General features: G+C 39.2%; 1 protein-coding gene across 10 annotated transcripts in view; it reads right to left on the reverse strand.

Annotated features, from left to right (window-relative positions):
* PHACTR1 (phosphatase and actin regulator 1) overlaps positions 1-12,062 on the reverse strand; it is a 301,804-nt gene that overhangs the window by 126,245 nt on the left and 163,497 nt on the right. The window lies entirely within an intron of this gene.

The raw sequence follows: 12,062 nt of genomic DNA on the forward strand, positions 1-12,062 counted from the left end.
TTCCTAGAGAATGACAGCCAGTTTTGTCATTTCCACACACTGTCTGGGAATCACTTCATCTATTAATGTTGCTGATATGTAATACCATAATATCCAACTTCCATTTTAGAGAAAAAAACACTATTACAGCATTTGGGTACAAAGACCAATTTCATTGTTGAAGGCTGAAGCCCACCCATCCCACCGGTGGTCTTTAATATTACCTTCCTCACTGGTAATCACACTAAGTTTTCTCTTAGACCTTTTCTTAACACTCATTTTTCATAGTCAGACACACGATTATCTTAATCAAAAGGAAATTTACTTCACAAAGTTAGGTTTTAATTCTTCCTAGGAAGTTCCAGTGGCTACTTTTTGCTTTCTGTTACATTTACACAAATCTGTAGTAACAGGCTGAAAATTATCTTGGCCCTAAAGATGCAATTAACTAAATGTGTCATACTATTCAATGACAAGAACTCTATATAAATAAAACCCCTAACATAATACTACTAATTTCCAATCCACATCCAACTAACCTTTATTCTGCAGATTAAGTTTCCAACAAGCTCCTGTTGCAAGGTTTCTTTTAAACTTGCACCTCAAATATCCTTCACTTCAGACTGCATGGACCTTATTCTAGCAGCTTTGCTCAAACACAAGATACAGACACACCATATGTCTTTTTGAAATGACAGGAAACCTGAAAAACTCCTCTAATTGCTGAGCACTTATGTCTACTCTTTACCCAAATGGGAACACTTTCAATTAAAAAACCACCTTGTTTTTGTTTCAGGAAAACGGTTTATTTTCTGCTCTTCCATTATCTTATGTTCAGTTGTTTCCCTTTAATTTCCTTTTGCACCTGGAATTAATTTCCATCAGCCTTGCCTTTACTATGTGAATTACCCATTTAAACTTTTCCTAACTCCACAAAGGTCTGTTTTCCAATGAAAGACAAGGCATGCCATGCTGCAGTCTAAGCACAGTCTTGCCAAATGAGGATGATTACCTGTCTGGTGGAGAACAGCTCCCACTGGACATATGTATTTGCAGTGGCAGTGAGCTGGCACAGTGATTTTATGAGCCATGAAGAGCCTGTCAGCAGCTTTCCTCTGCATGCTAAGCAGTACTCACATTCCAAACCCCTGCCAATTATTCCTGGTCCTCAGGTGCAGCACTTCACACTGTGTCCATGAATGGAGTCTCTCATCTCTTAACCTTGCCTGTTTCAGCACAGGTACCACACCATGGTACAGCTCTACTCTCAGCTACAGTCTCTCTATCACAGTCTATTTATTTCTCTTGTTGGCACAGAAGTGCAGAGAACAGTTTTGGAAGTCTAATCCCTCTAGGACCCTGCTTTTGACTCATCCCCATTTTGACGTAAAATGTAAATTATTCATGCTGATTGCAATCTGAAAGCCACTTTTTTAACCTCTGCAAACTACACTGCACTGAATGCATCACTCTAAACATGTCTTTATGGATATGAATTCTCTCAAAACACCAGGTATTTTCTGTATCATAAGAGAGTACATAAGATTTTCACTTGCAACAGAAGCACTTTATCATGTTATGTCACCAATAGCTATATAATCTCTTCCTAAAAACCTGTAACTATAGAAAATAAGGATTTTTAGATTTCTTTGATATCAACTGTTTTCTGTATCCTTTATTTCTTTTACTACTCACTAGGTTTTCTGTCTTTTATGCATTTATTTCATATAGATTAAAGATTAAATAAAATAATCAGTACTGTAGCTCTTCACTGTCATGTTCCCAGACACTGGAGCTGACACCAAAGGTCTATCCTGGGCATCACACACAATGTCTGGAGGAGACTCAGCAGCTCCAAAATAAGACTCAGAGCAGTCACTATAAGTGGAACACATCCAAAAGCCAGCCAAGAGAAAAACAGGGCCAGCAAAAGCAGAAGAGACCTCACACTGTTCTCGGGGCTACAGTTCCACAGGTACCAGGAACTGCTCCAGTAAAAAACTTTAGCTTGAAAGGAAGGGATATTTTACCCTTCCTAATTGACAAGCAGGGAGGAGATGCACAGTTTGCACTTTTAAGAAAGCAGAGGAAGTAAGATGAGATGGAAGGACTTTCTTTAGAGCAGGCAGAGAACTTGGGAGAAAAGAGAATCATGGGGTCACTTTCATCTTCCCCTTGAAAAGGCTTAAGCCCACATCTCTGATTTTCCCAGGGAACATTACTACTATAGCCATACTACTACACTACTACAGTCATACCCAAACTTATCAATAGAGTTAAGTCTCATCCATCACAGCTCAAGTTCTTCCTGAAAGCCAAAGCTAAGGGCAACAGAGAAGATGTCTTCCTTCCAGCAAATCTTTAACCCATTCAACAAGAAAAAAAAGAAATTGAAGCCCAGGTACCTTCAACTCCTAAATATATCCTGATGAAGAAACAGTGCACAAAATTTTTTCTTATGCTTGTTTCAGCTTGCTAGTGATTGAAACTCTCTTGAAGGAGCTGGTAATGATTACATTTTCATGGTTGGATTTCTCTCTTAAACCAGCCTGAATTACAAATTCTACTCAGCGGCAAAACACAAAGCAATCCAAGAAAAGGACTGAGTCCACAAAAGCCTATGGGTTTGTTGCTCACATTTTGCTAGGTTTCTCTTAGTGGGTGATAATTTTCCTAATTGCCATGTGGACAGAGGAAGACACAGTTGCTTACATAGCAGAGCACCTTGGCTTTACCAGTCTTCACTAGGAATCAGGGAAGTTCTCCACCCTTTTAAAAATAAACCACTAGTGCTGAAGGTTAGCTGTTTATTTTGAGAAATCCCAGAAAAAATATTTGAATCCTTCTAAATTTCTTAGGGGATTTCTGATGGACTAAACAATTTCTGATCTTTTTCTTTTGACATTACTGGAAGTAGCCATATCCAATATTTTATTTTACTAGAAATGTGTGCTATAGAAGGCATATATTTATATTTTTCAGAAACTTGAGAGAGGCATGTCCTCTTTTTAAAAGTAATCCTACTCAGAAAATGGCATTGCAAACATTAAACTTCCTAAATACAATGACACCATCTCACCACTATCACCATAAAGATAAAAAAATTGAGTTTTTAATTACTGCAATGGCTGGGAGAAGAGGAAAAAAATGCCTTATTAAGAGCTAGAAAGTTCAAACCGTTCCCTGTAAACCCTGCATTCCTTCCCTTAGGAAAAAGAAACACTGTTTCTGTTTAAAGAAGTTGATATGAAGTTGGCCAAGAGGAAAGGAGTAATTATACCAAATGGCACATTGATAATGAACCTAAATATGAGTTTTAAAACCTCCCTCAATAACAGCCTAGCAAAAAAAAAAAGAAAGCAGTTTCATACGTTCTCTGAAAGGAGACAGTCTGTATCCATGTTCAGGAATTTACAATAAGTACTAAATACTTTTGCTTTGAGGGCAGCAGTACTGCTGAGTGCAGCAGTACCTCTGGTTATAATGAGAACTTTCTGTTTATTCGAATGACAGTTTAGTTTAGGCCCTTACAGTAGAGGCTTGAGTTTCAAAGATGAATACTCAAAGAGGACAAAAACATCCACAATTCCTTTAAGGTCATGAATAAAGCATGGTAATTTGTTGGCTAAAACACACTGACTTTTTCTGTGTGTTTTTCATAGCTATGATTTCACTTTTTCTCTACCATCTTTTTAGCATAAAGTTCTAGGGTGTCTCATGGTTGCTGAGCTCTGCAGGATATTGCTCTTGCTCAATAGATTTATTGGAAAATCTCTGGTTCCTAAAAAGCTGCTGCTGCCTTGAAAAAAAAGGGTGGTGCCCATCAAGTAATCAAATTGGTATATCTGCCTAAGAAATGTTACAGTCAAAGGAAGGACCTATGTATATAGCTTCAAGTTCATGAATTATTCCAAATCCAGCACCCAGAAATAGCTCAAAAAATGAGAATGGGTTTAGATCAGAGCTAAGGAAAAAGATACTACAGGGAACCAAGAAAACACAATCACAGAAAAAGCTCTGAAATAAAGCTAGCAGAAAGAAATTAATGAAATCCTGATTGTAGCATAGTGAACGACAAAGGTCACAAGGAGTCAAATTACTTTACCCAAACCATCTAGTAACTGGTCAAAGCTGCTAAAGGGTCCTTTCCAGAATGCTAAAATTTACCTTAAAGAAATTGGCAGAGAAGACATTAGGGCATGGTGTGTGACTGAGTGCTTTCCACTGTATTGATGGGAATGATGCCTTTCTGTGGTGTTGAGAGAGGAACCAGCGGCATGTTGTGAGCTGCAAATGGAAGCAGAGCATTCAGCAGCACACTGGGATGTGCCTATACAGAGTCACTTGGCCATGAATTTGGCAGCAAAGTTCATTTTCAACATCCTGAAGGTAAGTGTGATAGGCATCTGCACAATGGTTCATTTCAGCCCAGAAGGATGAAATTAAACCAAACCCTGACATTTCTTACAATTAAAACAAAGGGATCTCTTTTCACCCCTTCACTGATGGTACTGGACAAAGCAACAAACTGATGAAATCTCTTTTGCCTTCATGCTGAAAGTTTCCTTTCAAAATCATCAAGATTCTGCTATCAAGCAGATGATTTAAAAAAAAACAACCAAAAACCACCAAACCAAAAAAACAAACCACAGTAAGTACAACATAAGCCTTTCTGAGCATTTCTTGGCAATATAAACTGCCTTTTTCTATATAAGCTGTGGGGAACAGGTTCTCAATTTTATGTACTGATCTCTTTTAGGAGAAGTATCTATATGACATCCTACAAGTATCACAAATTCCTTTCTGTCAAGTCAAATGTTATATGCTCTTCCAACTGAATTGGAGTATTTGCCCCACAAACCTAATGTTCAAAAATCTCTTTAGCTAAACAGCATTTTGTTTGAATTCACAAGTTAGAGACTATCTTGAACCATGAGATCTGGCTGAGCATACCAAGTTTTAGAAGGCTTATGGTGGTGTTCAGATTGAAAAATTTCTCAAGCATTTAGTTAAAGAGGGAGGAAACAAGAAACAAAACAGGTATGTGAATGCATAGGTACTAACACACAAACATATAAAAATGGAACCCGGTCTACATGCCATAATAATGCAAAAATCTGAACTAAATTAATCATAGCAAGTGAAGAACACCATTTGCTTGGTAAGCACAGAGAACAGGTGCACTAACTCAGAGCTGCTGAACTCTACAAGTAATGCCCATCTTTATATAGGTCTGTATTTTTTAAAAAAATCATTTATCTCACTGGGCCCAATGGCCAGAGAAAGCTGACAAAATTAAAAACAAATGAAAACAACCCTAAGAAAAATCCCATAAAAAGTTTCCTTCTTGAGCCTCTATGCAATGCTAGCAGATGTATTAATGAACTGATGCCTGTCTTGCTGTTTAGTGAACTGCCTGTTCTGCCAACTTGAGATGAATAAGAGAAAGAAGCATCAGTTCACTGGAACTACATGATCTCCCTATTTTCTTTTAGGCTCATGGATTTCTCTGCTCAGCACGAGCACATTGAGTTCACAAGGAAAATGGCATTTGACTCAGATGACAAAAACGCATAGAAAAGCAAATGCACATCAGTAACTAGAGTCAAATAATGCAGGGAAAACGCTGTCCTTATTGAAATGAGACACACAAGAAAGAAAGAAGGAAACACCTCCCGAGTTCTAGCTTGCTAATGCATGTGACTTAGGGGGTGGACTTTGAAGGAGAGGAAGCTACACAGCTGAGCCTCATGAGTCCCTCCTTTCCGTACCATTTGGGTATCATGTCTAATTCTCTTCAAACACTGCTAGAGGAGCTCAAATTTGCCAACTACAGAGAGCAGTCAGTCAGAAACTGCTCTTCTCTATTCAAAAGCTGGAGCAGGCAGCACATTCTGTCTTAAGTGCCACAGCAGATCACTGGAAGACAACATCTCACTCTCATGACCATAAACCCACAGACAATTATTTTGGGGCTGTGAGTATTAATGAAAGCTTTACTCATCTCACTCTTCTACTTTTCAACAGGGTGCAATTCAGATTCAAATAGTCAAAGTTCCACACAAGCCTCCACACCTGGCTTTCCCTTCAGGGCGAACCCAAATTTCAAAACTATTCATCCAATAAAACCCATGTGCTAGCATAAGGAAAACATCCTGTTTTGCTGGTGTATGGGAGGAGAGGGACGAGATCTTTCAAATTCTGGTTTCACTTCTGGTTCAAATAGTTTCCACCGTCTGTCTGTCCATCCGTCCATGCACCTACACCCACATGTCTGTGCACCTACACTGCTGTTCTCTTCAGTCTGTGCATCAGAAATTTTATCAGTCTTGACATTTTTAGCAGCTTGGAAAGTAAAATGGGAAAGATAAGATTCTATAAAGCACTACAGCAGCATGACACACATACCCTTTATATGAGTTCAATTTCAGATGATACAGAAGAAATAACATTTCTATTTATTTTATTTATTTACTTATTTTACCAGAATTAAGGTTGATAGAATCACCATGTTAAAAATAACATTGGAGCTGCACACATACAGTTTCAGATGGCATCAGAAACACCAAAGTAACTGCAGCCAATGCATGGGGTAAAGAGAGATAAAGCTGGTGACATAATCCTTATGACATGGACTGCTGAGATTAGGAACCATGTCTACAGTCCATATGGATATGAATATATGGATCATCAATACTTTGGAGAAACTTGCTAATACATAGACTGTGGATGCAATAGACCACAGTGACGTTTCCAAGCCTGGCTCATTTGTCAGAATGTAGTTAATGAGTATTCTAATTATTTATCCTAAGATCTCCAATGCATTCAAGTCTGCTTACCAACATTTCCATCTGTTTATTCTTGAATCTGTACTAAAAGGAACAACGAACACCAAGATAACACTAATTGTGTTGCAGCTGAACACCCCTTAGCCTACAATTGAAGAAAAAAAATAGCTATCAAAATTTCTAACAAAACTTAGATGTGGCAGCAGCTCTCTGACCACAGAGAGAAACAGACAACTTTTCCAGGCATTATTCTGGGAAAGGCTGTGAGAAGATCAGAGAAAAGAATGAGAAACAATTCTTATCTTAACTTGCTGCACCAGGAATTGTGAACATGTGGAATGTGTTACGGAGATTTGTTTACCAAAGGGTGGTTTCTTAATTAGCCAGTGGTGATGGTGTTTTGATTGGAGGACCAATTAGGTCCACCTGTAGTGAACTAGGGTATAAAAGTATGGGTTTCTTAATAAAAATGATCAGCCTTCTGTAAATGTCTTGAGAGTTTATATAACTTATTACCTGGCTGGGGACCCATTGTGATGACACTTAGACTCCTGTTTCTTGCCATGACTTGATAGTCTCAGTATTTCCATCATTACACTTCTGTGCTTCCAGAAGATTTAAAATATCAGTAGTCTCTGTTTTTTTTTTAACAGATGATCAACTTCTCTTAGGAGGTGAAATAAAAATCATTCTCTGCTACCTAAATCTCCCAAGATAAATTAAAAAATTGGATCCATTTTAATTTTATTCCCTGCAATTCTATAGCATGAAGCCATTAGACTAATGTCCTGAAAGATGTCATGCAAAAGATGACAGAGGGCAAGATCCCTCTCCTAAGTAGTGACAGGGGAGGGTGTCTACTGAACTGCAGCACTAAACCTGTCATCCTAGCCTTGGGCTGCACAGCTCAGGGCAGGAGGAAGGAAAAGGAAGATTTGAAGTACATCTTACATCCTTTTCAAAATGACCCAATCAATACATACGCTGGGCTCTCCCTGCACAAGAGGCTGTACATCCTAAATTGCAACCCTTGGGATTTGGAGATTCAGTAAGTCATGGACACTGAACACTTCTGGTTAGGGCAAAGAAATGGGCACAGTGATAACAAACAAAGTTACACAAACCAAGGGTTTGGAGCTTGCAGGTCTCACCCCAGTTTACGTCCTGACTAGCACACTCTAAATCATAAATATGCAGAAACCTGCCCTCCTCTTCTCCTTGGACATTTTGGACACAATTTTATTTTTGGGGAAGGGCGGGGAGTGTCGGGGAAAGCTGGGGACATGTTTGTCTTTTATTCCTGAGTCATATCTTCAGACCTCAAAAATTTCCACTGTCTATGCAGAGAAAATATGCAGAGGCTGTCAGTCAGGTCTGGCCATCTCTCATTTGTGGTTTCTCTCACTTGGGATGCAGAGCTTCCTTTCAGGGAGGAACACTGCTTGTCCATGACAGCTCTTTCAACAGCACAGCTTAATGTTGGCTACGGGCACTGTGATTTTGGGCATGTTTCAGGCAGGGTAGCCTGCACATTACCAAGCTAAAATGCTATGTCTAGTGGTTCCAAAGAAGCTGCAGCAGGTGATTTTATGGTGGCCGATTTTATCTTTGATTTATATGACGCCAAGTGCTCATTGTTTCTCAGAGCAACAGAAATAACTCATCATTTGAATCTAAGAGACTCATCCAAAGGCAAAGGCTCTGCTAGATTTGCCTCATATTCAGTAAGTTCGACCCAAAGCCAGAAAAGTCAGCGAGAGATGACAGTGACATGATTAAACATTATCTTATTCCTCTCCACCCAATCCTTTCTGAGACAAGGAGACTAGAAGCAACAGACCAGTGAAGATTCATGTCACTTCACAAAAGCAAAAAACCAGCAATAGGACAGTTTTCCACCTCACAGGGATGGCAAGAACATCATTATTTTCTGAGAAGTGTGCAAATCAAAGTCACAAAGGAGAAACAGGGCCTCCAAGTGTGTCCCAACTTCACCCCTTTGCAGCTCTGCTGCATTCATTTAGATAATGGGAAACATCACAGTACCCTCCAGTTTTTAAGAAAGCCACTGAAACACGCAGACAAAGCTGGCTTAACCACTGCACACTCTGATGCTGCCCTTCAGTTATATCAGTCCCCTGATGCTGGGGTTTGGCTAATGGATTTGGGATGGTGTGTGAGACCTGGTGTGATCCACTAAAGAGACTACAAATATATCCAATTAATCTTAGACATCCTGGCAGACTATTAGCAAGATGGTACTGCAGATACTTATACTGTGCTCTTGAAATTAGATTCTGGCTAATTGTGGGCTGAGTAAGGTGTCAACAACAGGAAGTCAAATTTGGTATTGTCTGATTACAAACAAGAAGATCTTAGAGGATACAAAGGAATAGCTACGCATTTACTACCAGTCACTGAAATAGATCAAGAAACAAAATCATACAATACAAAACTGATGTAGAAAGCCTACCTCCTCTGCTGAGGGAGCAGAAATGAATAAAATGTCATAAATACAACAGTATACTCAAAGGATAGATTTTGCTCATCAGTCAAGGAGCCCATAAATGAACTCTTCTGCTTTTATGATATGATATATAAAGAAAAGCCAAAAAAAAACAAAAAACGAGAAGAAAGGAAGGGACATCACATGGCAGAATACTGAGTCTTCTGATCTCTTCTCCCCATACCCAGTATTTCTCTGCTGTTTAGCTTTGACAGGCAGTGACAATATTAATGAATAAAATTTCAATAATGGTTGGAAAGTGAAGTACTTTCATCTATCTCATTTTCTTCTAAAGAATTGCAAGTTTCAAAAAACTAAGAAGCCAAATGAGCAAATCACTCTGTAATAGAAACATCTTTAAGCAAGTAAGAGAATAAGAAAAGAAAAACACAGAAATGGAATCCAGCTGCCCACCTGGGCAGGGACCAAAGAATAGAATAGGACATAGGGGTGGTGGAACTAAAAAAAAGGCACAGAAAGCCAAACTTACTCAGCCAGGTTGATACTAGGTTTGAAGTGCTCTGGTAATTACAGCATGCAACAAGAACATGCCCCTCCATGATCTATGCCACATCCACATCTTGTCCCTTTTTTACAAATTGCTCCATACTGTACACATGGAAAATCTGTGGCCTTTTATGGTTTATCAAATAGTTCTGTATTATATTTCTGATGTACGTAACCTGATACAGAAGAATCAAAACCAGGCATATTAATTAGGATGGCAACAAATACTCTAAGCATATCATTACTGGTAAATACAGGAAAACCACTGTATTGCTCTCATCATACTTGATGGCATTTTTAATTGCTTTTTTGAAATTCCCACAAGAAAATTATTTCTTTGTGTGTGTGTTTGGTGCTGCCCCAATCTTTGCATTTAAGAAGCTTACATATACCAAGACTACAAACTTGGTTCTCAGACAGAAAGCAGGATGGTAAAATGCTATCAAAAGATGACAACTTACAGCATTGGAAAGGGGAGAAAACAACAAAAGGAGACAGAAGTGAAACAGACAAGCTATCTGCTCTCTGAAGACCCAAAGAATCGAGGTATTCTCTTATCCATGTCATTATGTCAGCAATGTGCAATAAAAATGAGGGGGTGCTGAGCCATCGTGACCAATTCCAGCATCTTTGTTGGTTTTGTTCCTAAAAGTCCTCAAATCAATGACAAAGACATACAGAGTTCCCAGAAAAGGTGGCAAACATTTCCCCCATAAGGACACAGGAGTTTTCACTGGAAAACAAAGAACTTAGTCATCTGGTTGCATAAGCTTGACCCAATCTTGTGTACACTTTTTCTCCTCATACTATCTAATTTACCAAAGTGAAGAACTTGCTTACTAACTATATTTTTCTTACAGTTTCTGTTAATAATGTAAATTATATTGCAATTTTGGACAAGACATCTTTCAGGGCACTTCAAAGTAAGCCTGGAGCTCTGCTGGGTGACAGCCCATGCAAACTTGGGCCGTGAATTTGCTATTGCCAGGACAGTGTCACTTGGAATGGTACACAACTGGCTTGTTTTGTGGCCAGCAGCTTTTGCTACAGGCTGGTTTAACAGCATGAAAGTTAGAGATGCATGTGAGCAGTTAATGACCTGCTCCAGGCTTCATGATATTTCTTCAGGTTTATTTTGGGACATAAATGTCACTTCTCTCTTCCCCCATCTCTTTTCTTCAGCTGCAGACTAGCCAACTGAAAGAACTGCCAGTGTTTAAGGAAAATCTCACATTTCACGGGTCAGCCACTCACATTTGCTAGTCTTGGCAAATGTGTAAGCCAAAGGTACAGCCTCTTACAGCCTAAATGGACCTTTTTGTTCCTCTTCTCTTCCTCCCCACTGTTCTCCCTGCTTGCAGGCCATGGCTATCTGCAGCAGCACTAACAGATCCCTGTTAGCCTCTGATTTCAGGTCAAACCTACAGGTTACTGATGAGTTTTTGTTAGTCCCCAAAGTGAAAAACAAAGTGACGGAAGCAGAGCACTGGGACTTTGCCCCCTCCACTCCTTGGTAAAGGAAAGGTAAAGCATCATGTCCTGGCAGCCATGGGCTTTTGCTGTCTGGAAGTTACAATCAGTAGGCATCACACCTTCCTCCTAGAAGGCACATTTATTCCCATCCTGCCAAACACCCAGGGCTTGTATCTTCCAGAGCAGAAAGTAATGCTGGTGGAAACAAAGTGGGCCACCCAGCTTACCAGCAACCTGTTGGGATGTGGACCATCTCTGCTTGATCTCATCAACTTTCTCTAACATAGCACCATATTCGCCCAAATCAAATACTACAGAGTTCAACTGACAAAAATAAACTGATTTGGTTCTATGATCTGTTTGAAACATATTTCACTCAGCAATGAAGCCCATGCCTTTCCCTCTCTGCCTCTTTCTTTAGGGTAACTATCCCTCAGGGACTAAAGACACACATTGCATAATTGTATTAGCTGTCCAAACCTCAAACATGTTTTTCAGCTTCCCACGCGTCACAACAGGACCAGGTACACTGGTTTTTTACCTACTTTTCTATTCTATGTAGTCTAATTTTTTCACTCCAAAATATTTTATGATTTTTGACAGGTACCACTGTAAAAGACTGCGATGCCTCATAGCAACATACTTTGCTCACTCTGCAGATGGTAATGGAAAAGCAGTTACTGTCTGAAATTATGTGAGAATTAGTGAAGTAAAACTTATTTCTATACATAGCTTTTGCATGGCTTGCAGTTTGTGTGGAAGCTAACTATTTAATTTAGTAATTACTTTTGTGGGAAGCAATACAATCA

The sequence above is a fragment of the Molothrus ater genome, chromosome 1 (assembly GCF_012460135.2).
Source record: "Molothrus ater isolate BHLD 08-10-18 breed brown headed cowbird chromosome 1, BPBGC_Mater_1.1, whole genome shotgun sequence".
Lineage (NCBI taxonomy): Eukaryota > Metazoa > Chordata > Aves > Passeriformes > Icteridae > Molothrus > Molothrus ater.